Source organism: Hemiscyllium ocellatum, chromosome 31 (assembly GCF_020745735.1).
Source record: "Hemiscyllium ocellatum isolate sHemOce1 chromosome 31, sHemOce1.pat.X.cur, whole genome shotgun sequence".
NCBI classification, from domain to species: domain Eukaryota; kingdom Metazoa; phylum Chordata; class Chondrichthyes; order Orectolobiformes; family Hemiscylliidae; genus Hemiscyllium; species Hemiscyllium ocellatum.
This window is the reverse complement of record NC_083431.1, coordinates 30,159,624-30,187,057: the sequence shown is the minus strand read 5'-3', so window position 1 is coordinate 30,187,057 and position 27,434 is coordinate 30,159,624. Positions and strand designations below refer to the sequence as shown.

General features: G+C 41.6%; 1 protein-coding gene and 1 pseudogene across 1 annotated transcript in view; one reads left to right on the top strand and one right to left on the bottom strand.

Annotated features, from left to right (window-relative positions):
• castor2 (cytosolic arginine sensor for mTORC1 subunit 2) overlaps nt 1–27,434 on the top strand; it is a 149,650-nt gene that overhangs the window by 101,296 nt on the left and 20,920 nt on the right. The gene's annotated exons all lie outside the window — the stretch shown is intronic.
• Nucleotides 11,077–11,195, bottom strand: LOC132830632 (U6atac minor spliceosomal RNA; annotated as a pseudogene).

Sequence of the window (27,434 nt, the reverse complement as noted above, 5' to 3'; positions counted from 1 at the left end):
TTCTGAGTCTGTTTTATGTTCTGTTTATATTTCTGTCACCTTGTCATTCCCCTGGTCACTCTGTATAAAATATGCGTTTTGCCTTCTGTCCTGGATTAGTCCTGACAGGTGAGCCTGTATTAACTACAACAGTGCAACCTGCAATAGTTTGCATGAGAGCGATAGTGAATAGATACAGGGGCAGAGCTCAGAAAGACCGGAAAGGGTTATTACAATTGATTGGATAGGGATACTTGGGAACACCTAGGGCAGAAGTTCTGCAGTCATTACTGGCTCTGATTGATTCCGTGAATGACATCTTCCACCCAACACCTGATTGTTGGCTGCATTATATGGCTGGCACATTGTGTTACAGCTCTGAGTGCCTTTCTGGGATTGAGAAAGGAAAGAACCTTACCTTGATGTTGTTACTGAATACAAGGATTCCATTTCTCACACAGACAACCCTGACCTAAAGGAACACGTGTGAAATATATACTGTACTGTAATACTGTATAAAGTTAGAACACTGAGGTTTCATAATCCATTGGCAAGGAAATCACTTTTGCCACTATTGAAGGAACCTGAAGTCACTGAACTAATAATCCTCCAGTGGAACCGCAAAACTGGAAGTTGGAATTTCTGCAATTCTCTCTCTGGCTCATTAGCTGCAAACCATGATAGGCTCGCTCCTTGTTTTTTTGTCTAATGAGGAATTTCACGCTGCGTCTACTTCCAAAATTGCTAAGTTCTCTGTGCCAGCTCTCTCAGCAAGAATAATAAACAGGACAAAGTGAAGTGCTTTATCTGAACAACCAGTTTACATGCAACATAAGCAAGCAGGAACGATGATTTTATTTGACAATGAAAGCAACAGTCGTCGTAATTGGGAACATTAGGTAAGTTGATGTTTCGGAAGATGTTGGGAGGAGACACTCCATTTGAAAGCTGGCTATCTGGTGGTTGATTCTATCTCTGCAAGGGTGGGGCTGAGCGTGTTTACACCTTACATCGCTCTTTAGCCGGGACATTCCTGAAGCCTCTGCCTTGCTCTGAATGAGAGCAGCACTGAGAATTTCTGGAAGAGTTCTGTGCTAAGATGTGTGTTTTGGCTTCAACTGTGCCCCTTATCTCTTATCAAAGACTCTCACTTTAATAACACTTTTCATGACTGCCACATGTCTCAAAGCTCTGTGCAGACAATGAAATACTTTGGAAGTATAATTACTGTTTTAATGTTTTGATATTTTTGCATTCAAGCCTTGGAATGGGAGCTTGTGATTGAAGAGATGACAGGGCTACCAGCAGAGTCACACCTGACACCTACATTGCTAATACTCACTGAGGAACTGAGCAAAATAGTGAATGGTACCGGTGTGATGCCCCTCCGCAATCACGCACAGTGCCTCACCCATTACTCCCTCCTCAAGTTCATCATTTGTATTCACTGAGCGGTGCTCGCTCACAAAAAAACTGATGAGCACTGAAAGGTGCTGCCTCACTCAGGGCTGTTTTTTCCAAAACTCTCTTGCAGACCAAAATATTTAAAACAGCGACACAAGCCATATGCTGACTCTAGCTCATATGTGCTATTAGCCATTGAAAGTTGTATAGAGTTTGAAGACTTCATCTCCGTACACACGCATACTCTCTCTCTCTCCACTCTCTGTCTCTCTCACACACACACTCTCTCTCTTTCTTACACACACACACTCACACACACTCACACACACTCTCACACACTCTCTCTCACACACACTCTCACACACTGCCCCTGAAATGTAAATTAGCAGTTGTGTTGGCATTATGCTCATGGGTGCAGATAATTTTAGATCCCCTATCACTGTGCCATCTACAGGCATAATTGGTAATGCTAGCATTTAAAATCAAATATGCTGACTCACCCACAAATGTTCAGGTACCCGATCAATAATATGCTGCATGTAGTTGTGTGAATTTTAATTGCAGTGGTTCTGCCCACTTGTAATTTTTGGCTAAACCTTTCTATAATTCTGTGGTTACTTTGCAGACTTGTCTTTGCCTTAAATTATTACCTACAGATCAGAACAACTGTTAAATTTCTGAGTGTACGCTATCTATGGTGATAGTTATTGACATCAGTAGACATACATGAAGTATGTGTGTCTGTTGCCCACATCACTGTCCTGTTGCTGAAATTATTATTGTTTAACCCAGATATTGTAGAGTTGATAGCTGGTATTGTTTTGAGAAGTGTAGTTATAGATTGACTGCATCTTACGGTCATGTTCAAAACATTTCATCAGCCTTTTACCATGTTGAACTTCATAATTTCAAATGTTGTGTGTTGTCAAAAGGCAATTTGCTGTAAAAAGATTGACTTTATTTCTGTCTCTACTGCAGCGTCTGTGTGCAGAATATTATCATCATTACAGATGCTATGGTATTCCCATAAAGCAGATTTTGAAGAGATTTATTTTGTTTGCTTGACCTAACCATAATGGCACATTACAGTCCAACTTTAAATGTTCTTTCCAGGCAGGTCTCCAAGAACAGGCTCAAGAGTAAATCGTTAAGTAATGTGAGGATTATTATTAGCCGTTCTCTGCTTTTGGTGCTCTTTAGGGTATTTCCTCAGAGCGGAGTTGTTTCTTGGAGTCTGTCATTGTCTGTACGTAAGCCTTCGTCAGCAAGTTCCTGGTATTTGTTTTGTTTTTTATTGTAGTGCTCAGCAGAAATAAAACCATCAGCTCCAAAGCCATTGCCTCTGACAGTACTACTCTGCTGAAAGTTTTAAGAAGCAGTAATTTATTCCATAAGGGAGAAAGATGGGACAGGAACCTCATCTCTTACTTACTCCCTTCAGGCTACGTGTTTCTCACTGGCTGCATTTCTTTCTTTCTTTCTTAATTGTTGTTTAACTTTTCCCACTTAGAGGGTCCTCCGGGAGCCAATCCACAAATGACTTGGGAGATTCAGATTAGATTCCCTACAGTGTGGAAACGGGCCCTTCAGCCCAACCAGTCTACACCGACCCTCTGAAGAGTAACCCACCCAGACCCATTTCCTTCTGACTAATGCAGCAAACACTATGGGCAATTTAGCATGGCCAATTCACCTGACCTGCACATCTCTCGACTGTGGGAGGAAACCGGAGCACCCGGAGGGAACCCACACAGACACGGGGAGAATGTGCAAATTCCACACAGACAGTTGCCCGAGGTTGGAATTGAATCCTTGTGCTGTGAGACAGCAGTGCTAACCATTTAGCCACAGTGCCACCCCCATGAAATAAAGCTACGCTCATTGGTCAGTCTCTAGCCATCCTTCCCGGTCCTCTCCCCAGCCGCCACTCCACTCTTACTGTCAATATCCACTCAGCAGTTCCAAGGACCTCTGGTTCGGTGAGCTACCTTCCTGTCCTCATTCAGCTTACAAGAACCTGTGTTGTCCAAACCTGATAATGTCTCCGGGCAAAGCTAGCCATTGTTCTGGCAAAAAAATTCAAAGCAATACAAAATGATGCAAAAGAAATACCAGTCCCTCCTTTCTTTTCTCTCACAGCCCATCCCATATCCTCCTCCCACCCCTTTGGTGATAATATCATCACGTTGCGCTACTGCATTGTGGAACTCACTTGTCAAAACCTTGCTACAACTTACTGTGCACCCACACACCTTAAACCTCCTCCAACCAGTGCTGTGGGTATTCTCTTTCAATCTGGGATGTTGTACAATGACAGAAAAGTTTTGCAGTTGTTCTTGAACATATCCTTACCAGTCATATATTTCACATGTTCCCATTCTTGGCCTTATTCAGTTGGAGCACATAACGAGCTGTGGGAAGTGGTGAGTCCAGATTGTAATCTGTGTGGTTCTCTGTCTACTCATTTTGACTTGAATCTGGTCTTTTTCTTCATTATACCCAGCACTAATGTTTTGAAACTTGGAGCCACATTTTAGCATGCTGGCGAAGTTTGCACTGCAGTTCTTATAGCTTTAGACCCCAGTGGGAACTGTTTTCATTCTGGGTTTAAAACTGGTAGTGGATTCCATGAAGAGATTGCACTGGGACACTTGTGTTTTAGCAACATGCTTCATGAGCTGGTCCTTCCTGCTGCAATAAAAGAGCTGCTGTTTCTTGTCAAATCTTTAATTACAGAACAGGGAATACTATTCAGAAAGGCTTATGCAAGAAGGACTTAAAATGTTTATATGGATTAGCCAGTTGTCTTGAGAGTGTAAACACTTCATTGCTTGAACAAAGCTCTCATGTTGTTCCCACAACTATAGCCAATGCACCACACTATGTGCTATACTGTTAGATTTTCCTGTATTGGAGGAAACAATACACCTCCTATGCATTCAATGCCTGCCCTGCTTCACCTCGATCACCCATGCATCCATCAAGAGATCACCATTGTTCACATTCAAATCTTTAGTGTGTTCAGAATACATTCTTGTGCATGCTATTATTATTCAGGCATTAATCTGTTTATTTTCAGTGGATTAAAGCCTGAGTAGGAATAACACACACAGGAACGAACATGTGAGCGCAAGAGTAAGGCATTAAGGAGCAAGGAGCGAGGACATTTTATTACTCTTTAATGAGATGTGGACGTGACCCCCTTTGCTTGTTGTCAGTCCCTAGTTGCCCTTGAGAAGGTGATGGTAAGTAGCCCTCTTGAACCGCTACAGTCCAACTGATGCTATTAACTGTTTGGTACAACAACTTGCCAGACCGTTTCAGAGAGCAATTGGAAGTAACCAAATTGCTGTGCAACTGGGTCACACACAGGCCAGACCAAGTAAGGATGGCAGATTTCCTTCCCTGAAGTGAGGATTTTTTGTGATGATATCTTCATGGCTCCATACAAAGATTACGTTTCAATTCCAAATTTATTCATCAAATTTAAATACCAGCAACTACCTTGGTGGGACGTGTGCTCCTGTGTACCTGGACTTTTGGATTACCAGGGAAGTGATGTTACCTACTTTGCCACTGTCTGTCCCAAACTCTCTCACATTTCCTGACTTCAGAATGTCATGATGCGATTACAGCTGATGAAATACTTTTGGTATGTGATAAATGCAGTGGCCAATTTGCACACAGAATGGTCTCACAAACAGAGGGGTTATAAAGATCAAGTTATTTTCTAATAGCGAGTTGGTTGAGGGACACTGGAATCTCTGTAATCTACCTGAGATGGCAGACAAAGCCTGGATTGAAGATTTCAGCGCATAATTCTCTCAGGATTACGCTGAAGTATCAACCTGGAGCATGTGCTCATATCTAGGAAGGGGAACTTGACCCCATTACATTCTGACTTACAGACTCATCTGTTTTGACCAGCCCCTTTTCAGACACCCACTCTCTCCGCACATCCTTCTCGCAGCCTCCTTCTTCCCTCATACCCTTGTTTCTGCCTTTATCTCTCCCTATGCCCTGCTTGCAGATCCTTCTTTCCCTCTAGCTCTTCATGTAGCATCCTTCTCTCTGTCATACATGTTGCTGTCCCATACCCCACACATGCATCTTGCAACCTCCTCCTGCCCCACACCCACCAGCGTTCAGACACCCCCGCTCTCTCTCCAAACCCTCCTACTGCCACCCTTGCCCTTGCCAGGCTGACACCTCCATTCATCCATTCAGGGCCGAGGAGATGGACCTCCAGAATTGACGAAAGAGTCTTGCAGCCCTGACAAAAGGCACCTCCCCAGCACCCTACCATATTTCCCCCCTTTCACCCTCGCCTTTCCCCCATTTCACCCTCCCCTTTCCCCCCTTCGCTCCTCTTGCCCACAGCACCAATGGCAGGGTATCTATTTCTTGGTGCTGGACCATGGCTCCCACCTCCCAGCCTCTGACCCCAGCTAAAGCCCCGCTACCCCCACACAGCGACTCAATCAATGCTAGCACTGACTACCTGCTTCCCCCAATCACAAACTGCTTCACTCCTGTTTATTGGTTGATTAGTTAGTTAGATTAGATTACTTACAGTGTGGAAACAGGTCCTTCGGCAGAACAAGTCCACACCGACCCACCGAAGAGCAACCCACTCAGATCCATTCCCCTACATTTACCCCTTCACCTAACACTATGAGCAATTTAGCATGGCCAATTTTTGCACATTTTTGGACTGTGGGAGGAAACCCACGCAGACACTGGGAGAATGTGCAAACTCCACACAAACAGTTGCCTGAGGTGGGAATTGAACCCGGGTCTCTGGCGCTGTGAGGCAGCAGTGCTAATCACTGTGCCGCCCTTGAGATCAACAACTGGAAACATTGGACAAGCAAGTCTTCACCATGTTCTTCGCCTTTATTGATGGGAGTGACTTCTCTCTGGCCACCCACAGAGGATGAGTTTTTCCGGGCTTTCTGGGTGAATTGACCCTCTCCCGGTGTATATTGAGTGTTGACGTTACGTTTAGCAACCTGTTATGTTGTAATGACACCTCCCACCACCAGAGGCGCGGTTTCGCCACCACTTACAGGAGACCATAGTCACAGCTGCCATGTGACAAGCTTATACATGAATAAATTTGGAATTGAAACGTAATCTTTGTAATGGAGCCATGAAGATATCATCACAAAAAATCCTCACTTCAGGGAAGGAAATCTGCCATCCTTACTTGGTCTGGCCTGTGTGTGACTTAGTTGCACAGCAATTTGGTTACTTCCAATTGCTATCTGAAACGGTCTGGCAAGTTGTTGTACATTACAAGAGTGGACATGGGGATTGTTAGGAACACATATAAATAGAGACAGAATTTGTACTTTAACAAATGGACTGAATTCCAAACTTTTAGACTGAATGTAAGGCTCCCTTGACACTGGCCCCATCAAAATGTCTGAGGACAGGTACAGGACCATGCCTATCAAGCACTCCCAGGACAGGGACAGCACAGAGTTAGATACAGAGTAAAGCTCTCTTTATTCTTTTGAACTGATAGTAAAGCATCCTCTGATCTTTTAAAATGAAAGCAAGGCTTTCTGTATACAGCCCCTGCCTGAATTTTAACCTGTGCATTGTCTGAATGTCCTGGACCTCTAACTTTACTTCACCTGAATGATTGGGGGAATGATTATGTCAGTCTTCCCCTGTTGTTCTCCCTCTCACGCCCAGCCTGAGAAAGATGTAGCCCGGAGTGTAATGGTCCTTTTTGGCAAGGAAGCTGAAAAAAGAACTACAGAGAACTTTTACCACCACAAGGTTCAGGCTACAGTGCTGCCCAGATCTCCAGCCAGGGTCCAATTCCATCAGTTGGCAGGTCAGAACCTTAAGTGACTGTGCAATTGCACAATTCCAGTACAAGGAACACTTATATCCTGGGACTTCCAGCTATATCTCTAAGGCCCCCCACCACACCTTGAGGTAGGGCTCTGCTGAGAGGAGCATAGATTTTTATACCTCCTTATCACTTGAATTGTGACATATTTCAGGCCCATATTAGCCCAGTCGATCTGATTTGATGATTGTTTTCTTTCTACCTACGTGCTACATTTCCCACTAACAATAGGGGTGGCGTTCTGCTATCCAATGGAGCATGATACAGATGAGCAGTACAATAGCAGTGGTTAGCACTGTAGCCTCACAGCAGCAGGGTCCCAGATTCGATTCTGGCCTTGGGTAACTGTCTGTGTAGAGTTTGCACATTCTCCCTGTGTTTGCGTGGGTTTACTCCCACAGTCCAAAGATGTGCAGGCCAGGTGAATTGGCCATGCTAAATTGCCCATTGGTTAGAGTGAAATGGGTCTGGGTGGGTTACTCTTTGGAGGGTCGGTGTGGACTGTTTGGGCTGAAGGGCCTGTTTCTACACTGTAGGCAATCTAATCTAAAAATACATATGTTGCTGTAGAAGTGTTGATGACAGCTAATTATATTGAGTCTGAACAGTTAAAATTCTTGGCAGCCTAGTGATCGATGGCAAGGAGAGTGGAATGCTGGATATTATTGTACTGCTCATCTGTATCATGCTCCATTGGATAGCAGAACGCAATTGTCTGGAGTTATTGCTCAAATTCATCAAAACTGCATGAGGGCTGGTGGGATCATCAGAAAGTAGGAACATTGATCCAAATTTTATTGTGATTGGTGTGTTAGGGGAACAAAGGGTGAGATGGAAGTTCTTGCTGCCTGAAGGATGAGAATAGATGGCTGTTTGAAGACTGGCGTGGATATTATGGGCCAAAGGGCCTCTATGACTCAAAGGTATTGAGAGGCAGCAGGAGATCTTCAATCTGGCTACATATTAGCTCTTCATGTTGAGGCTTAAAAAGCTTAAATCTTCAAGGTGCAAGGAAAATTTAGCCATTAAGTATTATTTTTAGACGGACCATCCACACGTTTTAGTGATGTCATCTAATACTTAACATGAGCACAGTAAACTAAACCTTTCACTTGGGGAAGAGTTGGTGTGAGTTATAGCACTTGCTGGTTTTGAATATTGTCATTTAATTGTTTAAAATTTGCAAAACAAATAAAGAAACACAGCGATGAGGAATTATTTTGGCCTTGTCACAGTTTGGTCTAAAATTAGCCAGGATAGATTTGTCAGCTAATTACTGTATCCATTTGTCAATTTGAAATGAACCTGTCTTAACCTTCTTTTGCCTTTTTCGGTTTCTGAAGACTGAGCGCCTGCATTTTGTGAACTATCTTCTAATTGGCTTTCATTACTGCTCTCATCTCAGTCGTCATGGTGAAAACCTTCTAATACATGGCAACCCAAAGTTTTAGGATTGAAAATAACTGATGACTAATCTGGTGAGCCAACAAGGATCTTTATTTCAGAATAAAAGCACCCTTTGGTCCACCAAAAAACCCAGTGCTGAGTTTTTCCAGCAACTTCTGTTTGTTGTTTCTGATTTCCAGCTTCTGCAGTTCTTTGGTTTTGGTTTTGACTCAGTGCTGTGTTAGGGAATTATTTAGTCACTGATTTGGAATAGGGTTTGTGATATGTCAGTGTATATTTGGCAAAAGATTATTTCCTTAAGTGAGAGAGAGAGAGGCTAAGTCTGCAGTTAAGTCCTTAAAGGAGAAGGAAAGTGGTCCTTTTAGCATATTTTTCTTTAAATGATGAAGTTAGGGTCTTTTTCTTAAAGTAACTGTTGTTATGAATCTTGAAACTAAGCAGCCTTTTTATGTTCTGCTTAGCACCAGGCTCTCCACCGACTGCAAGGGAACTCTGGAGCAGTAGGGCTTGAGAATCCTGGCTGTCATTGAAGCCAATTCGGAGTCCCCCATAACCTGGTACAAAGCACCATGAGCTGTGCCTTCTGAGCCTGCGGTCTCCGCTACACTCAATTGGCAGCGTCACAGCTCTGATCTGAAGGTCTTGCACCCTACCTCTGAGCACACAAGTGACATTTGATGTTGCAGGACTCTAGTGAGGGAGCGCTGAAGTGTCGCAGTTGCTTCTTGTGTATAAGAAGCTGAACTGAGGCCATGTCTATCTTACTCGGGGGATACAACAGGTCTCCAACATGCCTCTCTAGTGAAGCTACCTCTGGGACTATGGCGACTTTACCATTTTGAAGATTTCTTCTGGTCTTCTCATCAGGTTTTAACCATCAGTCAGTGCTGCCACATGCAGATTAACTGGTTATTTATCTAATTTCCTGTCTGTATGATCTTGCTACATGCACAATGGCTGCTGGAGTGATATCAAACATTTGATGCTGAGGAAGTAAAATTCACTGGGGTACATTTCAAATTTAGCTTCCAGGTGCTAAACAGATGTTCAAGGAAAGGGAAATTGAATAAGGAGTATGATGGCCTACCGATATTTAAGGCCAGGTTTAACAACAGCTAGAGAAAGTTAAAAGGTATCTGCTGATTTCTGTCATCTCCTTTCCCCACCATAGATCATGATCCTCTGATTCAGCTTCTCCACATGTACCTACTTTGTCACATGAGACTGGGACATTTCTCTCTGGAGCATGGGAGGTTAAGAGGTGACCTGATAGAAATTTATAAAATAATGAGGGGTATAGATAGAGATAATAGTAATTGTCTTCTCCCTAAATTGGGGGATTTCAAGACTAGGATGCACATTTTTCAGGTGAGAGGAGAGATATATAAAAAAAGACAATTTTTTTGCACAAAGGGTGATTTGCTTGTGGCATGAACTTCCTGAGGAAGTGGTGGATGTGGGTACAATTACAATGTTTAAAAGACATTTGGATGGATGCATGAATAGGAAAAGTTTGGAGGGATATGGGTCAGGAGCAGGCAGGTGGGACTAGTTTAGTTTAGGATTATGTTCGGCATGGACTGATTGAACGGAAGGATCTGTTTCCATACTGTCTGACGTCTATGACTCTATGACAGTGACTCTCAGTGAACGGCTTCTTTCAGTGCTATAAAGACACTAAACTGGCTGTGTGCTTGTTCTCTTGAAAGCAGAAATGTAAAGCCAGGTGTAGAAGGAAGATGCGAAAATGGGAGTTCAGTTTTAATAAGTAGAGTTTTATTCGATGATAAAATGTTTTTCGTTCATTGCATTACTTCCTTACGTTCCTTCAACAGCTATTGCCTGGCTCTAATTAATTTAGGAATTCCTATGGCTATTAGCCAAAAGCTCCCCTTTCCCCAGTGCACTGTGTGACGTCCCTGAGGCATAAGGCCTGATATTGGCTTCAAAGCTAGTGGATATATGTTTTTCTAACTTAATCACCAGCCTGCTGCATTTTCAATTGCAAAATTGAGAAACAGCTTGTATTCAAGGAAGAAATAGTCACAGTAATAACTTATTTGCTTTTTTCTATTATGAAAAAACTCAGTCATTACAAAACAGCAATAGGGTATTTATCCAGTCACAACACATGAAACCAATTCAAGATCAAATTGTAATCAGCTTAATAAATTAACTCTGCAATTCAGTTCTAATTAAATATCTGGATTTATTGTGGTCTGGTGGATGAGCATTTGGTGTTTTCCAGTGAGTCCGTTAGAGTCATGATTTCTTTTATATACTTTAGAAATATTTTTTATAATCTATTTTTCTAATCAACCTGTTGAGATGTTATTACTTACCTCTAGAGCAGGGGGGCTTAAAGCAAGGCCTCACAGTCAAGGGGTAGGGACACCACCACTGCATTCCAGGAGGACCCCTCAGAAACATGGTTAGATGCCAATAAGTAGATGCCAATGCCTTAATCATTTGTGTGTTCTAAGGCCGCTAGGACCCCTTCCAACCTCATCAAGGGGTGTGCTGACTTTCTCCCCTTGACTTAGGGGGATCTGCGTGATGATCACTTTGAGTGTCCTATCATGGACACTGGTGTCTGACAGGGAGATAGTGATGGTTCTGGTCACAACATTATAAACAGAATGTATAGTAAAGAGTTCAAAGTAGGATGATGCCAGAAGTATGTGTGTATATCTATCAGGTAAGGATGGACAAGTTATATCTCCTCTCTGAAAATGAGTGACTTAATGGAGGTCTTTAAAATGATACAGAGAGAATGATTCTTATACTGGAAGTGTGAAACTAAGCGTCATCATTATAAGATAGGAAATTCCAATAGGGAATTCAAATTAAGCTCCTTAATTCACAAAGTGGTAAGAAGATGGAACTCCGTATCACAGGGCATGATTGCATGTTGTAATGTAGGTGCATTGAAGAGGACAATATTCAGAGATCAGATGGAGTAAGGAATAGAGAGACACAATGGAAGTCACAAAGGAGGCTAAACTCGGGAATAATTATTTCCCATCGAGTGGCTCAATAAGCTCATTTAGAGACCATTACGAGTTAATGATATGGTGTGTGCCTGCAATCACATGTAGACTATTCTTTGTGAGGCTGCAGTCTCCCACTCTTGTGCTGTTATGTGCAGGAGGAACAATGAATTTGATAACACAAGTTGAATAGAAAGTGTTCTCCGTGACTTCTGCTGTAGAAATGTTTTAAGATTGTAAGAAATTGGAGCAGGAATTGGCAGTACAGCCCCATGAGCCTGCTATGCTAGGCATTGTACATTCTGTATTAATGGCTCTGCCACAGATCCCAACTGAGTTTAAAATCAACGTCACAAAAACAAAAAGCTACAGATGCTGAAAATTTGAAATATAAATTTTAAAGTGTTAGAAATACTCTATTGAGAAAGGATCTGTGGGAGGAAGGACACAGTTAGCATGTTCCCTTGACCTTTGGTTGGAGCAAACATGAATCAAAGTGCCCATTTCCTATTGGTTGCCAAAATCCACCTTCAGTTTCAGCCAATCCCAAGCGAGTACCAAGGTCCTTGCCACCCATTCTCTAGTTCCACTGTTACAATCTCAGTGATGCGAAAGGTTGGCAGGATTTGCTTGTTTGTTAGTCATTCAAGGAATAAGGGGCTCTTGTGGTGTAGTGGTAGTGACCCTAGGTCTGGGCCAGGAGGCCTGGGTTTAAGTCCTTCAGAAGTGTTTAATGACAGCGCTGAATGGGTTATTCAGGGGAACTCATTCAAGGAAAGTCACGTCGTCACATTTACAATAACTGGCCTCTAGGAGGCGGTAGCAGTGAGTTGACTCATTGAGTCAGAGTTACATGGCAAGGAAGCAAACTCTTCAGTCTGACTCGTCCATGCTAACCAGATATCCTAAGCTAATCTAGTCCCATTTGCCAGCACTTGGCTCATATCCCTCTAACCCTCCCTATTTATATACTCATTCAGACGCCTTTTAAATGTTGTAATTGTACCAGCCTCCACCATTTCTTCTGGCAGCTCATTCCATACACGCACTACCCTCTGTGTGGAAAACATTGCCCTTTAGCTTCCTTATAAAACTTTCCCCATTCACCTCAAATCTATGGCCTCTAGTTTTGGACTCATCCAACCTGGGAAAAAGACCTTGGCTACTCACCCTATCCATGCCCCTCATGGTTTTATAAACCTCTATAAGGTCACCCCTCAGCCTCTGATGGTCCAGGGAAAATAGCCCCAGTCTGTTCAGCCTTTCCCTATTGGTAAAACCCTCCAACCCCGGCAGCATCCTTGTTAGTCTTTTTTACACCCTTTCAAGTTTCTCAACATCTTTCCTATCGCAAGGAGACCAGATGTGTATGCAGTATTTTAAATGTGGTCTCGCCAATGCCCAGTACAGCTGCAACATGACCACCTAATGTGCTGAGTTAATGAAGGCAAGTATGCCAAACGCCATCTTCAGCAACAAAAACAAAAATTGCTGGAAAAGCTCAACAGCTGGCAGCATCTGTGAGGAGAAATCAGTTAACATTTTTGGTGACCCTTCCTCAGAACTGATGATAGCCAGGGAAATGTTGGCTTATACACAGAAGGTAGGACGGGAGGGATGTTGTAAGGAGTAAAACATTTGGTGGGGATAGAACCATTGGACAGACAAAGGAGTTGGTAATCATCTGGCTGGGAGGGTGAAAAGCTGTTAATGGAAACTGTTGGTGGCTAATAATAGGTAGTGTCTAATGGTAGACCATGTGATTACAAGGCCTGATGTGTGTGGTAGGGGGCTAGGATATAGGGGAGTTCAGGCCCTAAAATATTTGAACTCGCTATTGAGTTCAGAGGGCCGCAGGGTCCCCAAGCCTCCTTCACTACCTTGTCTACTTGCGACTCCACTTTCGAGGAACTATGCACCTGCACCCCCTAGGTCTCTGTGCAGCAATACACCCCAGTAGTCTGCCATTAAATGTATAAGTCCTGTCCTGGTGGAAGTGCTATGGGTTTGGAAGGTGCTGACAGAGGAGTCTTCATGAGTGTGTGCCACTGTGCATTGATGACGAAGAGAATTGAGAAAGGGAGAATTGCATCAGCATAGTGCCTTTCACAATCACAGTGTACCTCAGTGTTTTACAATGAATTACTTGATTACAGTGAATAGTAATCACTGTTCTGATGAAGGGTTATGCCAGAAATGTTGACTCTCTTGCTCCTCGATGCTGCCTAACCAGCTGTGCCTTTTCCAGCGACACACTTCACCGACTTTGTAATCAGATGACATTAGTTTGCATTCAACATTCAGAAAAGCAATGTGATAATGACCAGGTAATCTGCTTTAGTGATGTTGATTCCCTTGCACTTACTGTGCCACGTGGTCTTTCACATCCATTCAACCAGGGCCTTGGTTTAGTGTCTCAACCAGGAAGGTGACACCTTGTAGACAGTGTAGCACTCCCTTAATACTGCATTGGAGTGTCATCCTTGATTTCTGTGTTGGAGCTCTACAGTGGGGCTTGAAGAATTTGAGAGGGGAGGGTTCTACCAGTTGAGTGATGCTCAGTGTTGATGAAGCAAGATTCTCAATCATCCAAAACAGAGTAGTGTTCTTGATTGTCCTTCCTAACCCTAGAGTCAATACAGTGCCTGCAAGCATGGAAGGTTGACATACAACTCAGCATGGTTACCTCAACTGCCCCTCACTGGAAAGAAATAGCCTTTGGAAAGGACAAAGGCAGCAACATCATGGGAAAATCACCAATCTTCAAATTCTCCAGCTTCACAATCTACTCTGACCTGGACATTTTCTTTTTCAAGTGAATTCATAGAATCCCTACGGTGTAGAAGCAAGTCCACACCAATCCTCCGAAGAGCATCCCACCCAGACCCATCCCCCTAACCTTTCCCTGTAACCTTGTATTCTCCATGATTAACCCATCGAGCCTGCACATTCCTGGATACTATGGGCAATTTAGCATGACCAATCCACCTAACCTGCACATCTTTGGATTGTAGAAGGAAACCGGAGCACCTGGAGGAAACCCACACAGACACAGGGAGAATGTGCCAACTCCACACAGTCACCCGAGGGTGGAATCAAACCTGGGTGCCTGGCGCTGAGGCAGCAGTGCTAACCATTGAGCCACCGTGCCCCCTCACTCGTGGGGCATGGGACAACACAGGCTGGACCAGCATTTATTGCCGGTCCCTAGTTGCCCTTGAGAAGTTGGTGGTGAACTGCCTTCTTGAACCACTACAACACATGTGCTCAATCACACCTAAATATGTTTGTCTTTCATTTATTCATCATCATGCTTTCAGGATCAGAAGATTTCCTCCCAGCTGGCAGTGTAAGAAGGACAGTCACCACAGGGATTATGGTAAAATAAGATGATGTCCAGCACCATCCTGTAAGGTGTATGGCAAGGTAGCGCACACACTGATCACAGCATTGGCTTCTGAGCTTCAGAGGCCTACACAGCTGGTAAGAAAGTTAAAGGGAAGGCTCTCGGTGATGGGCAGTCAATGACCAAGTAGTTTAATTTTACTTTTAAGTTGAAAATTAAGCTCACTGAAGTTCAAAATTAGAATTGTCGCCTTCAATTTTCCCTCTATGTGCAGAAGTTTTCATCTTAGTCATGAGAACTTGGAATTAGAACATGAACATAGTACAGTATAGGCCCTTTGGCCCTCGATGAAATTCTGAGAGAAATCAGATAAGCACATGAATAGGAAAGGTTTGGAGGGATATGGGCCAGGCACAGGCAAGTAGGACTAATTTAGTTTGGGATTTTGTTCAACATGAATTAATTGGACTGAAGAATCTGTTTCCGTGCTGTCCGACTCTGTGACTCAGCTTTGTAACAAATCATTGTAGGCCTCCTTAGAATATATATTGCAGCATGGAGATGGCATTCACTGATACTGCTGCATTTTATGTTCTAGTTTGTTTAGTTAACTTTACCACAGAATGTTGACTCAGTAGTGTTGTGTTGTTTCAGACTGGAGCCAATTCTTTTAACTGGTCTGCATTTTTGAAAGGATTTGGGGAAAAAAGAGCTAAACTCTATCAAAACAGTACAGTGCAAGCAAAGAAAAGTCGATCAAGCTGTGTGAAGGATTGGAATCTGGCACATTTTGTCCTTAATGCGGTTTCTTGACAGGATTTGTAATAAAGCTTTAATGATATTTTAGTGAAATCATGTCTTAAGCTGTACACCCGCGAAGGTGGTAGGATGAGCACAGCATTAGAAATCGACATTCCATTTCTAAAACAAACTCTTTTTTATGTGGTGTGTTTGATCTTTGATCAATTCAAATGTACTGATTATTGAGCTCCTCATGATGTCAGTCACTAATGAAATTGCCTTTATACCTGTCTAAAAGTGCTGTACCTTTAGTATATTTTATCCAATTTTTTTCTCTTCCCTTCTGATCTTTGTTGAAAAATATGGCATGGGAACAAAAATCAGGCATGGGAACAAAAGGAAGTGTTTCGTGTTGAGACCCAAATTTATTCATCTTCTGGAGTCTCTCACTGGTGTGACCTTTTGGTATAAAGGAAGTCAGCAACCTGATGACTGTAGTGTAGCACGGTAGCCTAGCCTACTGTGACTTGTCTTGTACTGTGAACCTACTTCAATGTTTGAAACAGGCTTGGGGGAGAAGATGGCCTGCGAGGGCAGGAGGTGGTAATAGCCACTGCTGATTTAGAACTCACCATACCAATGCTCAACCCCCATGTGGAGTTCCAACCTCAATTTTGGGAAGCCCTGGCTGAGTGTAATTGTGCCATCATCGAACAGGCACGGAAGCATATTTTTCAATAGTGGTCATTAGATTATGATTAGGGTTGTCAATAAAAGTGCTAAATAAAGTCTTTTAATTGAAGGTGAAACCTATACAGTTGCTTTTCTGTATTTCTGACCCCTCAAGTAGGGTATCATAAATCTAATCCTTCATTCCTTTGTCCTTGCTTTTCTAGTTTTCTATTTAATTGCGTCTAGATGTTTAACCGTTCCCTATGGTAAACCAGCTGTTAACCTAACCAAACACCGGTACCTGGCATAGTGAAAGGAACAGCAGTGACATTGTCAAGATTAAAATTTCCATCTGTCTTTGTTCTAGGAACTTCAGGTTTTAATTCTAAGGCATGGGAAATGTTACCTCAGACTGTGATACCAGGTTCAGGCTTTTAGTAATCTGCTCAGAAAGTTTTGCTCATTCTGTAACCAGAGAGTGCAAAAGAAAGTCTTAAGAAAAATGCTGAAGATAAAAAAAAAATGCAAAGTGCTACATTTCCTGTAATACACCCAAGAGGCTATACTTCAATAGTAGCTAATTCGAAATAAAATACTTTGGGACATTACAGGGTTGTGGAAGGCAGTGTATTTAAGTACAGGCTGTCTCATTCGTTTTTGATTAAAATAAAAGTAGGAAATAGTTGAAAGATGAAAATTACAAAAAATCCAGATAAGTATCCTGGAGGACAAAAAATATATTTTCAGGTGCCTGCAACATTTGACAACTAAACGAGTAATTTACATTCAAACATGTTCTGGACGAATCATTTATTTCAGTCATAAACCCTGACCCCAAGTTTTAACTCTTTACAAGAAACGTTGTTATGGATTATACGAACTGACATCCAGCTACATATAATGTTTAACTTAATTGGGTTGTACCATCTGCATTAGTAACGTTAAATTGGTGTGAAGTTCACATCTGCAGACATACAACACTATAAGGAAACTCACCATTTCTGGTCTCGCACACTTGGGCTCAAATATGTCAAACCATGACACATCACTGTACATGTCTGTAAAGCTGAAACTAGCTACAGCTAAACCTGCATAAATCTGGGGCAAAAAACTATCGTAATGGCAACAATGCAACATGTCAATTGGAATTTGAATTCCAAACAAAATTGGAATTAGGAGCCTAATGTATCCAATATCGATTGTCGGAAAAACCCATCAGGTTCAATAATGCCTTTTAGGGAAGGAAATTGTCATCTTTACCTGGTCTAGACTACAAGTGATTTAGCCCTTAGTAACATGGCTGGTGGGGAAAGTGGGGCCATGTGTAGCACAGCTGTGGAGGAATCAGAGATTTATTCCTCCTTGTGGTCAGATTGGGAGCAGGATGAAAAGAGTTTCGGTTTTGGCTGTTCTTATCATGATAGAATGTGGTTTGGGAAACCCAAGCAAGGAGAGTAGGAGGACAAAGAACAAAAAACCCCCCCCATTTGCAGGAACGGAAGTAATTGTTTTGGATTTGGATTTCTCTTCATCGTCATGGCCATAGGATTTACTTGACAGTTACACCTAAAAGTCTTAAAAAATGTGCATTTTAGCAGCGTCCCCCAATGCTGACCTTGCCCAATGAGGTGAAGTCATGTAAATATTCTTATCATTTTCTGGACGTGACACCCCGCCCTACCTCCCTGCCCCTGACCGAATAACTTTGGGCATGTAGACTGTCTCTCTATTCATCACTGATGTCTATTCTTATTTTACAAATGGAATGAAGGACACCAACCTCTTTGTAAAATTGGCCTTTGAAGCCAACATGGATATGAAAGAAGGACTTTCTTGTCCATACATAAAAACCAGGCTTTCCTATTCTTAATTTTGACTCCAGGTTTATAGATTTCGGCCATATTATCAGGCTTTCACCTTACTGACAGAAAGACTGGATTCTTAGTGAGCCATGCAGACAACATACAGGTAGTAACAGCCCCATTTTGTTTTGACATGCATTGCCTAGTGATTGTTGCATTGAATGTGAAGTAGACCTGAGACTTTGTGTGTGCCCCTATAGCAATATTGGTAGGTGACCTTGTTTTCAATTCCTTGATGGCAATACTTGTATTTTTCCACTATCCCTGATCTTCATTATGCTTCCTTTTCAATCCTTTATCTATGTGCTACGTTGGTGATTTAGCACTGTTATTTTTCTCATAACTTACTGCATTCAGAAACTTTGTTTAAACACAAACACACAGGAAAATAACTGATAAAACCTTTAAAGCAGCTCATTGTTGAAACTTGTGCACCAAGGGAGGCCATCTCTTAATCATGGTTTTATTTTGTTCTTCGTGTCCGATTAAAGAAGTTAAACAATATTATCAGTTCACTTTGCTGGTTCACATACATAGTATCAAGCAAACTGTGCGTGTGAGATTTAAACAGCTGCTGAGGACAGCAAAACTAAACATCATTCATATCTCATCACAGAATTGTTACAATGCAGGAGGCCATTCAGTCCATCGCATCCCAGGCTCTCTGAATGAGAATTTTGACTTAGTGCTATTTTCCTGACTTTTCTCCATAATCCTGCACATTGTTCTATTCAAATATTATGCCCTCTTGAACCTACCCCACTTCTGCTTCTAGCCAGTGCATTTCAAGCCTGCACTGTGACAGTTGCTGTGACAGTTTTTATCAGATCATTTTTGCACCTTTTGCAAATCGCTTTTTAAATTTGTGTTGCAAATGTTTCGTCCCCTGTCTAGGTGACATCCTCAGTGCTTGGGAGCCCCCTGTGAAGCGCTTCTGTGATGTTTCCTCCGGCATTTATAGTGGTTTGGCTCTGCCGCTTCCAGTTGTCAGTTCCAGCTGTCCGCTGCAGTGGCCGGTATATTGGGACCAGGTCGATGTGTTTGTTGATTGATTGATTCAATTTATTTGAAGAGAAAGATACTTTGTCGTGTGAAAATTGTCAGCATATTCTTATGGAGCATTGAAGCATCAGCTAATTCATGGATTTTCCACCATCTCATGAAGCCTGAAAGTATAATAAGAGGTGTGATATCTGTAAGTTGAATGATCAGTTTTCATGACTGAACACAAGTTATCTTTTTTCTTCAAAACTAGTTAGTCTTGGTTTTTAATTTCTGGTCTATCCTTCCAGAATATGTGATTTATTTTCTTGCCTCGGTGAAACAATTGTTTATTCAGCTACTGTATTATCAGCCAGAGAACTGATCAATAAAGCAAGCAACACAGTTAATTATATATTAATTTAATGAGACAATATGTTAACATCATCTCCTTCCATGTCCTAAGGAGGCTTCTCAAGTACTGACTTCAAGGCAAATCTAAAATAAATTTAGAAATAATGAAACATTTTGTCATGTATGGCAGCCTCTGTGGGAAGGGAAATAGAGTTAACATTTCATGTAAATGATCTCTCATCAGAACTTCTCTTGCAGAATGTTCCTTTTTATAATTATAGTCCTGTCATTACGTAAGCAAACACAATGACAGATTTACACGCACAAAGTCTCACCAACAGCAAACAAGACGAATGTGTAATATTTTTGTTTGAATTCACAAGTTTTGGTTAGGTTGCTAGGAAAGTTCCTTTCTCTTCCAACAGTGTCATGGGCCAATACAGCAACCTGAATGGGTAGATTGCAACTCAATTTGAAATCTCTTTTGAAAAAAAAACTGCCCTCCCTCCAAGTTGAGTTCGGATAAGAGGATTAATCAATTCTAGTTTATTTTTGACCTTTTTATTTAACAGCAGGGTATTTACAACTTAATTTAAAATTAAAAAAAACATTTATTTAAGTAAAGCTTGGGGATCTCCCATCACATTTCTGCCTGTATCCTGATTTAAGCCTGAGGTGAGAAGATCAGTGAGATCCAGTCAGACTCAGGTACAGTGACACTCTCTTGTAATCAAGTGTCCATTATTGTCTGTTAGAATTCAGAGTTGCAAAACTAAATCTCAGCAATGGTCTGGCTGAGTTACACTAACCATGCCAGGGTGCAATATTTGTAATTGACATTTAATATCAAATTTTAATATTATAACTGGTCACTACAAATATTAGTTCTAAAATATTAAAAGGACTGATGTGGGGAAAATTGTTTTTCATGTTTAGGATTCCGGATCATGCTCACATCCTGGCGTTGAGGTTGTTCTTACAACCTCTTGAGGCAAAAAAATTGTGACAATTTGGGAAGCAATGGCCTAGTGGTTTTTTTTTATTGGACTGCTAATCCAGAGAACCAGGTAATGTTCTGGGGGACCTGGGTTCGAATCTTGCCACAGCTGATGGTTGAATTTTATTTCAATTAAAACAAAAATCTGGAATGAAGAGTCTAATGATGATCACACATCTATGGTCAAATCTGGTTCACTAAAGCTGTTTAGGGAAGGAAACTGCCATCCTGTTTGTTCTACATGTGACTCCAGACCCACAGGAATGTGGTTGACTCTGGGCAATAAATGTGGCCTAACTACTGACATCCTTATCCCATAAATGAATAAAAAGCAGTTCCAATAAACTGAACAGCGAGTCTAACTAGGTTCATTGTAATCAAATTTGGGCTGGAAGTTTGATGTCATAACCAAAGCATAAGAGGGAATTTACAACTTCTGTTTAGACATGACCTTTTATTTAACAACAAGAAATTTACAACTTCAATTTTAAAATGAAGCTGCAGGCAATCAGCCCAGCTTATGGATGTAGGATTGTGCACTCCTGACAGAATCACACAACTGAGAGTGCATTTTGAAAAAAATCAGATTAATTCTTCCCACCCCCACCCTGTGATTTATTTATCCGTTAAAATTAATGAATGGAAAATTGTGTTAACCTGGAATCTTTATTTCAGGGGCTATTTGAACCCAGTGTCCTGAGTGCACGTTAGACAGGATCAGCCCAAGTGTAAATAAAGCAGAGAAACAGTTTCCAGATGTGTGCTCGATGGCTGAAGCTTGCCTGTGCTTTGCTGCAATGTGTTTGCAGGAATGACCTGGAAGTGTTTACCTAAGGCGTTAAGGAAGGGCAATCCTGGGAGGGGTGAGAGGTGGGTCATGGAAGTACCAGCAGTGGGTGAAACATTTCACCAGTAGAACCAGTTTACCCAGCCTCTTACCCCAGAAACCAGATGGAGAGAATGAACCTGCTGTAAACAACAGCGTCAGTTCTTCCCTCATTGTAGTGGGAGTGCAGCAAAAGTTTACTATTTTGATTCCGCGTAGAAACAGGCCATTCAGCCCAACAGGTCCACACCAATCTTCTGAAGAGCATCCCACCCAGACCCAACCCCCTATCCAAAGCTAATCCACCTAGCCTGCACATCCCTGGACACTGTGATCAATGCACCTGACCCGCACATCTTTGGGAGGAAACTGGAGCACTGGAGCAAACCCATACAGAGAATGTGCAAACTCTACACAGACAGTCACCCAAGGGAGGAATCGAACCCAGGGCCCTGGTGCTGTGAGGCAGCAGTGCTAACCACTGAGCCACCTTATGGTGAATGACACAAAAGGATAGATTGTAGATTAGGATTGTATTCACTAGAGTTTAGAAGAATGAGAAGGGACATCTTGAAAACCTAAAAGATTCAAACAGGACTAGACAGGTCAATTGCGGGAAGGATGTTCCTAATGGTGAGTGAGTCTAGAATAGAGTTTTAGGTCTGAGATGATGCGAAATTTCTTCACCCAGAGGGTGGTGAACTTGTGGAATTCATCAGCACCGTAAGTGATTAATGCCAAAATAGCACATATTTTCAAGAAGGAGGTAGCTATAGCTCTTCTGGCTAAAGGAATACAGGATTATGAGGAGAGGATGGAATTAGGTCATTGAGCTCGATAATTAGCCATGATCATAATAAATGGTGGAGCTGAGTCGAGGGGTGTAATGGCTTACTGCTGTTCCTGTCCTCTGTGTTCACGTGTCAAAGTGTGGAGCATCCCTGAAAATTGCATTGTGGTCCCACAACCATCATAGCATCTCCCCTTAAATATTTTACTGATTTTCATCTTTAGTTTACAGCCTGCTTCGATGTTAATGCCCAGCATGTGATAAGCTTTTCAAGCATTTTCCTCTGCTTACCATGTTGTTTTATAGAGTGAACCAGGCAGTCATAAGCAAAGCTCATCCCTATAGTTCATGTTATCTTCGAAATCTTACTGACTCCATCCATAACTCCAACTCCTTCTGACCTTTTGTCCCTGCCCACAGCTCAGAAGTCAAACAGTGGGATGAGATATGGAGAACCTGAGGCCACAGGGGAGACATTCATCACCTTAAAGGTTTTAAAAAACTATCACTAGTGCAGTTCAGCTTAAGGGAGACGGGTGCTTGCTTACTGTGCCATGAGTTATGTTTCTGAATCCTGATAGTTAGCTGTGGTGACAGAGTAATGAGTATACTGTTCCAATATTGCCATCATTCTAAGGGAATCAACTACTAGCACTCCCAAGGTGATGGACTGTTCTGCACTCCCAAGATCCAAATCAAATGTAATGGAAAAATACATTTTTGATAATTGTTCACAACAATATAAGCATTAAAGGCAGACTGGTCATCCTTTCAAGCATCTCTTCATAACATCTGAAGTTTATACCAGCAGTGATATAAAGAATGTGAGTATCAGAGTAAATTGCATATTAATTTACCTCAAGATCACCAGGAGAATATCAGCAAAGGCTTATAGTGGGTTCAACTGGTCAAGGAATTGTAGATGGTTTAGGAAAACTCCAAAGAAGGAGGGGGAATAATGCACAAAGTAAATTTGAGATACAATTCTGCAAAAACAAATTATTAAAGCAAAGGAGTCGGCTTTAACCTTAGATGTGAGTTCAAAACCAACGTTGCTTGTTTTCAGGTGACAAGCTCTCGGAGTCATTGGAGTTCAATTCAGTTGCAGTCAATGCAGAATGCACGCTTACATCTGTCATCCTATTCAAAGGCATCACTGTCATTTGCTTACCCATTACAAATGGCACCAGCTGTTGCGAGTATTTAGTGATGTTGAATTTGCAATAAAGTGCATTTGTGTGATGGCTTTCTTTGTTCGTGCTGACACCCGAATATAATGTACATCAAAGCTGTTGCTTTGGATGAAAAGATGATTCGGTTTTCAATGAAGAATACATAATGGCACTCTTTAGTTATTGATTTAGCCATCATCTTCAAACATCAAGTAGAAGCACATTTATTATGTGATCTCAGGATTGTAATATAAGTGTGGATGGAGAAACCTATTTGGCTGAAGTAAGCTCATTCGTCCAGAAAAAAAACTACACCGTGCAGTGGCCTCACAAATAATTTAAGTTGTTTTGTCACTACATGGAAATTCAACCAAGTGTTGATCACTTTTTTTGAGTGAAGAAATTTCTAATATTTAGCATAGTTTCATTTTTCAACCATTTGGCTCCAAAAAAAGTCCCTTGTTTTCCACAATGTCAGACGCCAGCAGGTGAGGGCAGGCTCAAGTGGTTACAAGGGCTTCAGCCAAGTCCCTGACCTCCAGTTAAAATCCCTGCTATCATTTATCAACGCACTGGACACAGCAAAAATCTAAGGGTCCTTGCAACAGATTGCATGCAATGATGGAGAGATAGCCACAGCACTGGTTGAGCTGGTTCCAATATCTGGGCTGCATTCTAGTCACCAAGAATGGAATGAATTAAAGATAGTCAATTCCCACTTTAACAGTCTTCCCTCATCATCACGGATTATGGTCATCAAGTGCACTTTTAAAAGAGAGGTTGTTCATTAAATTCTTAGTTCAGGCCTCACCAGAACCACTTGGGTTCAGACCTCATTTTTTAAAAAAAGCAGAAAAGTTTGAACAAGTACAGAATATGTTTACAGCAATACTTTTATGTTGATGGTGAAAGAATTTCAGTTTCTCCTCAGGGCTGAATTTATTTAGTGAAAATGGGGTATGAAAGCTCAAACCAATTCCACAGGAAAGCAGAGAGACACTCACTCTGCCAGGAATCTCATTTCATAAGGAGGATGGCCCCAGACATTTATATTGTGAGTGAAAACTCACCTGTTTGCCACAGAATATTGGAAAGTCATGGGTGTCTCCACTGAAGCTTAAAGAAGAAAAATCACACACTGCATAACCAAGATTTCTAATGGTTACTAGTGCAAGAATGTTATCATAAATCTTTCTGGGATTGCAAACCTCGATATGACAGAAGGAGAGTTTTTTTTATATAGAGCATCTCACATGGACTCATCACTTCACAGGTAGCAATACGTGCCCAGTATACTCATGGCTGTGTTGTGCTCCTAAGTTGTGTCCACTAACGTTTCGCAAATTCGGATAATGAGCTACATGGTCTGGTAACCACAATTCCAACTGCGCTTCTGACAGTATAGCACTTCCTTAGTAGTTCACTGAAGTATCAGCTTAGATTACATTCCCAAATACTTGTAACTATGTTCGAACTCACAACTAAAGGACTCATAGGCATAGATTACGGTGACTGAGCAACAGCTACACTCTGAAAGAAGCTTCTTTATTACAAGTAAAGGAGCTCAAACATCCATCAGATGACGTATGGTGACAGTTATGCTGCAAGTATCTCCATAATTCTGCCATAGCCATAAGGAAACTGGGCAGAGAATTGTAATCCTTAACTTAACATTGAAGGTGAATTAGTTATCCCTTTCCAAGAGACCAAAGGAGAGTTTTAACAATGAAAATGTCAGGTAGATGTAGAAAAAAAGTGTTTGTAATTCTGGGCAGGGTTAGAACATCAAAAAAGTTCATAAGACTGCTCCTGCCCTGGCATTACTTCATGTGATTCTTGGGTGCAGCATTCAAGCGTTTATCTTTCTCCAACATTTCTTACATTGCAATAAGAACAATAACATGTCGAGAGGAAGAAAATACTAAAAAGTGCTGCTGTGGAGCTCTTCAAAATCCATTTAGCTGACATCTGCAATGTGACACTGTTGATTTTGTCTCCTGTGCGAATGGTGCCCATTAGTAAATAAGCATTCACTCACTTGGATTAATTGCTGATGCACACATTGCTGTGTACAACTGCTAAACAAAACTAGGTAACCACTTAATCCACTACTCACTGTAGGTTTTCCAGAACATTACTACAGTATTTGCACTCAGGAGCCCACTGCTTGATTAATTCTTGACTACAAATGGATCCAAGCCCAGCTGCTTTGACCAAGCTATTACCTGCAGGTCGTATTTGGTTTTGGTCTGTTAGGCCTATTATTTAATGTTCAAGTTTATCAGTCCCTTAGGTGAAATATTATCTGCTGCATTGTGCAATTTTCTCATGCTTTGTACCAGAAATAAATGTAATTATTGTTCTTAATAAAATAGAAGCAAGTGTTCCTGATCGTTCTCATTCTTTTGTGAGGAAATGTCATTTTTGAGTGGAAGCATTGGACAGTTAACTGCTGCTGAAATGTTCGCCTAACGTGTTTGCCTTTAATATCACAAGGCAAGCTTTCCTTAAGTGAATTAAAGGCTGATTTCTCTAATATCTGAAGTCAAAGTTTTCAATTTATATTTAATTTTGCTTGTGTGTGATATCAAAGTTTTTCTGTGTGAAGGAACAAAATGACTTTTAAAAGTTCATTTATACGATGTGGGCATCTCTCGTTAGGCCAATATTTATTGCCCATCCCTAAATATCCTGGAGAAGGTGGTTGGTAGCTGCCTTCTTGACCCACTGTAGTACTTGGAATGTAGGTACATTCACAGTGTTGTTAGGGAGGGAGTTTGAAGACTTGGACCCATAATAATAAAGAAACAGGGATACAAGTCCTGGTCAGGGATACAGGACCCTTGTGGATGGTGATATTCCGATGTATTTGCATCCTTGCCTTTCTAGGAGGTAATTGTCACAAGTCTGGAATGTGTCTCAAGTTTCTTTCATTTTGATCCACCGTAGTGTTGCCCACCATGAGTCAGATGCTTTGCTGTTTGAAGTGGGATGCTTATTTCTGCTGAAGGATTTTGGGAAATGGTTTGTGAGACAAATTTTCAGAGGTAGTGACAATAGTTTTAGTTTTGATTCTTGGAATTAAGTAGTTTGAGCTTTACCACTGCAGTTGAGTTGTCACTGTTACTTAAATAAATACATCTTTGCATGTAACATGAAGGTCTGATGTTTAAGGAATGTTGGGTTTGGATTAAGGAGTCTTAATGTAAGAGTCTATGCGGCCCCAGGCAATTTGTCAATGGGAAGAAACAAGACTTGTCAGTCTGTGAGAAACAGCACACCATTGTACAAGTGAGTACTGGGACCCCGACAACTACATTCCATTTGAGAAACTCCTCTTAACACTCTTTAAATGAAACGACAGTGTTGCGGTGGTGACCTGAAGACAGCATTGATCCTCTGCAGCCTTGAATGACGGCACTAGTGTATCTCCCCGGGGTGCCGGCTGAGCTGCCATGGTATTTGTGACCTGGTTAAAGGTGCATTTCAGATGGCGGGGTAGCTGCTTGGCATGATAGCAATCTCAAGGATTTTTTGAGGGGTACGACACAGAGTGCAATTTTATTTCTTGCATTGACCTCCTCGTTGAAGATGCTGGAAGACACGCACCTCAGAGTTTCTCAATGAACAGCCTCTAACATGGTTTCACGAGTACTGAACTGTCAATATGAAATGGCTGCGAGACTGGGCCTTCAGTAATATTCCATATTTATTCTAACTGTCCAATTAACAAGAAGGTTTGTTCATTATTTAGATTTCCACTGTTTTAGCAAATTTTGAATTAATCTTGACTATTGTGTTAAACATTCGCACCAGAGTACTCTCGGCAGGTTGTTGTTTCCTTTTAACTTACTGTACAGAAACAGATCCAGAACCAGCATTTTTGTACAGACTTTGGAGAGGCCTGGAACATTGATGTTTCTTTCATTGTCTTCTCATGTTGGACTGCAGACAGTTGGGTGGGTGCAGAAGATACTTGTCCTGGTTGCCATACATAAGCAGGGATGACGCATAGGCACTGTCAATGCTTTTATAAGTAATACAGGG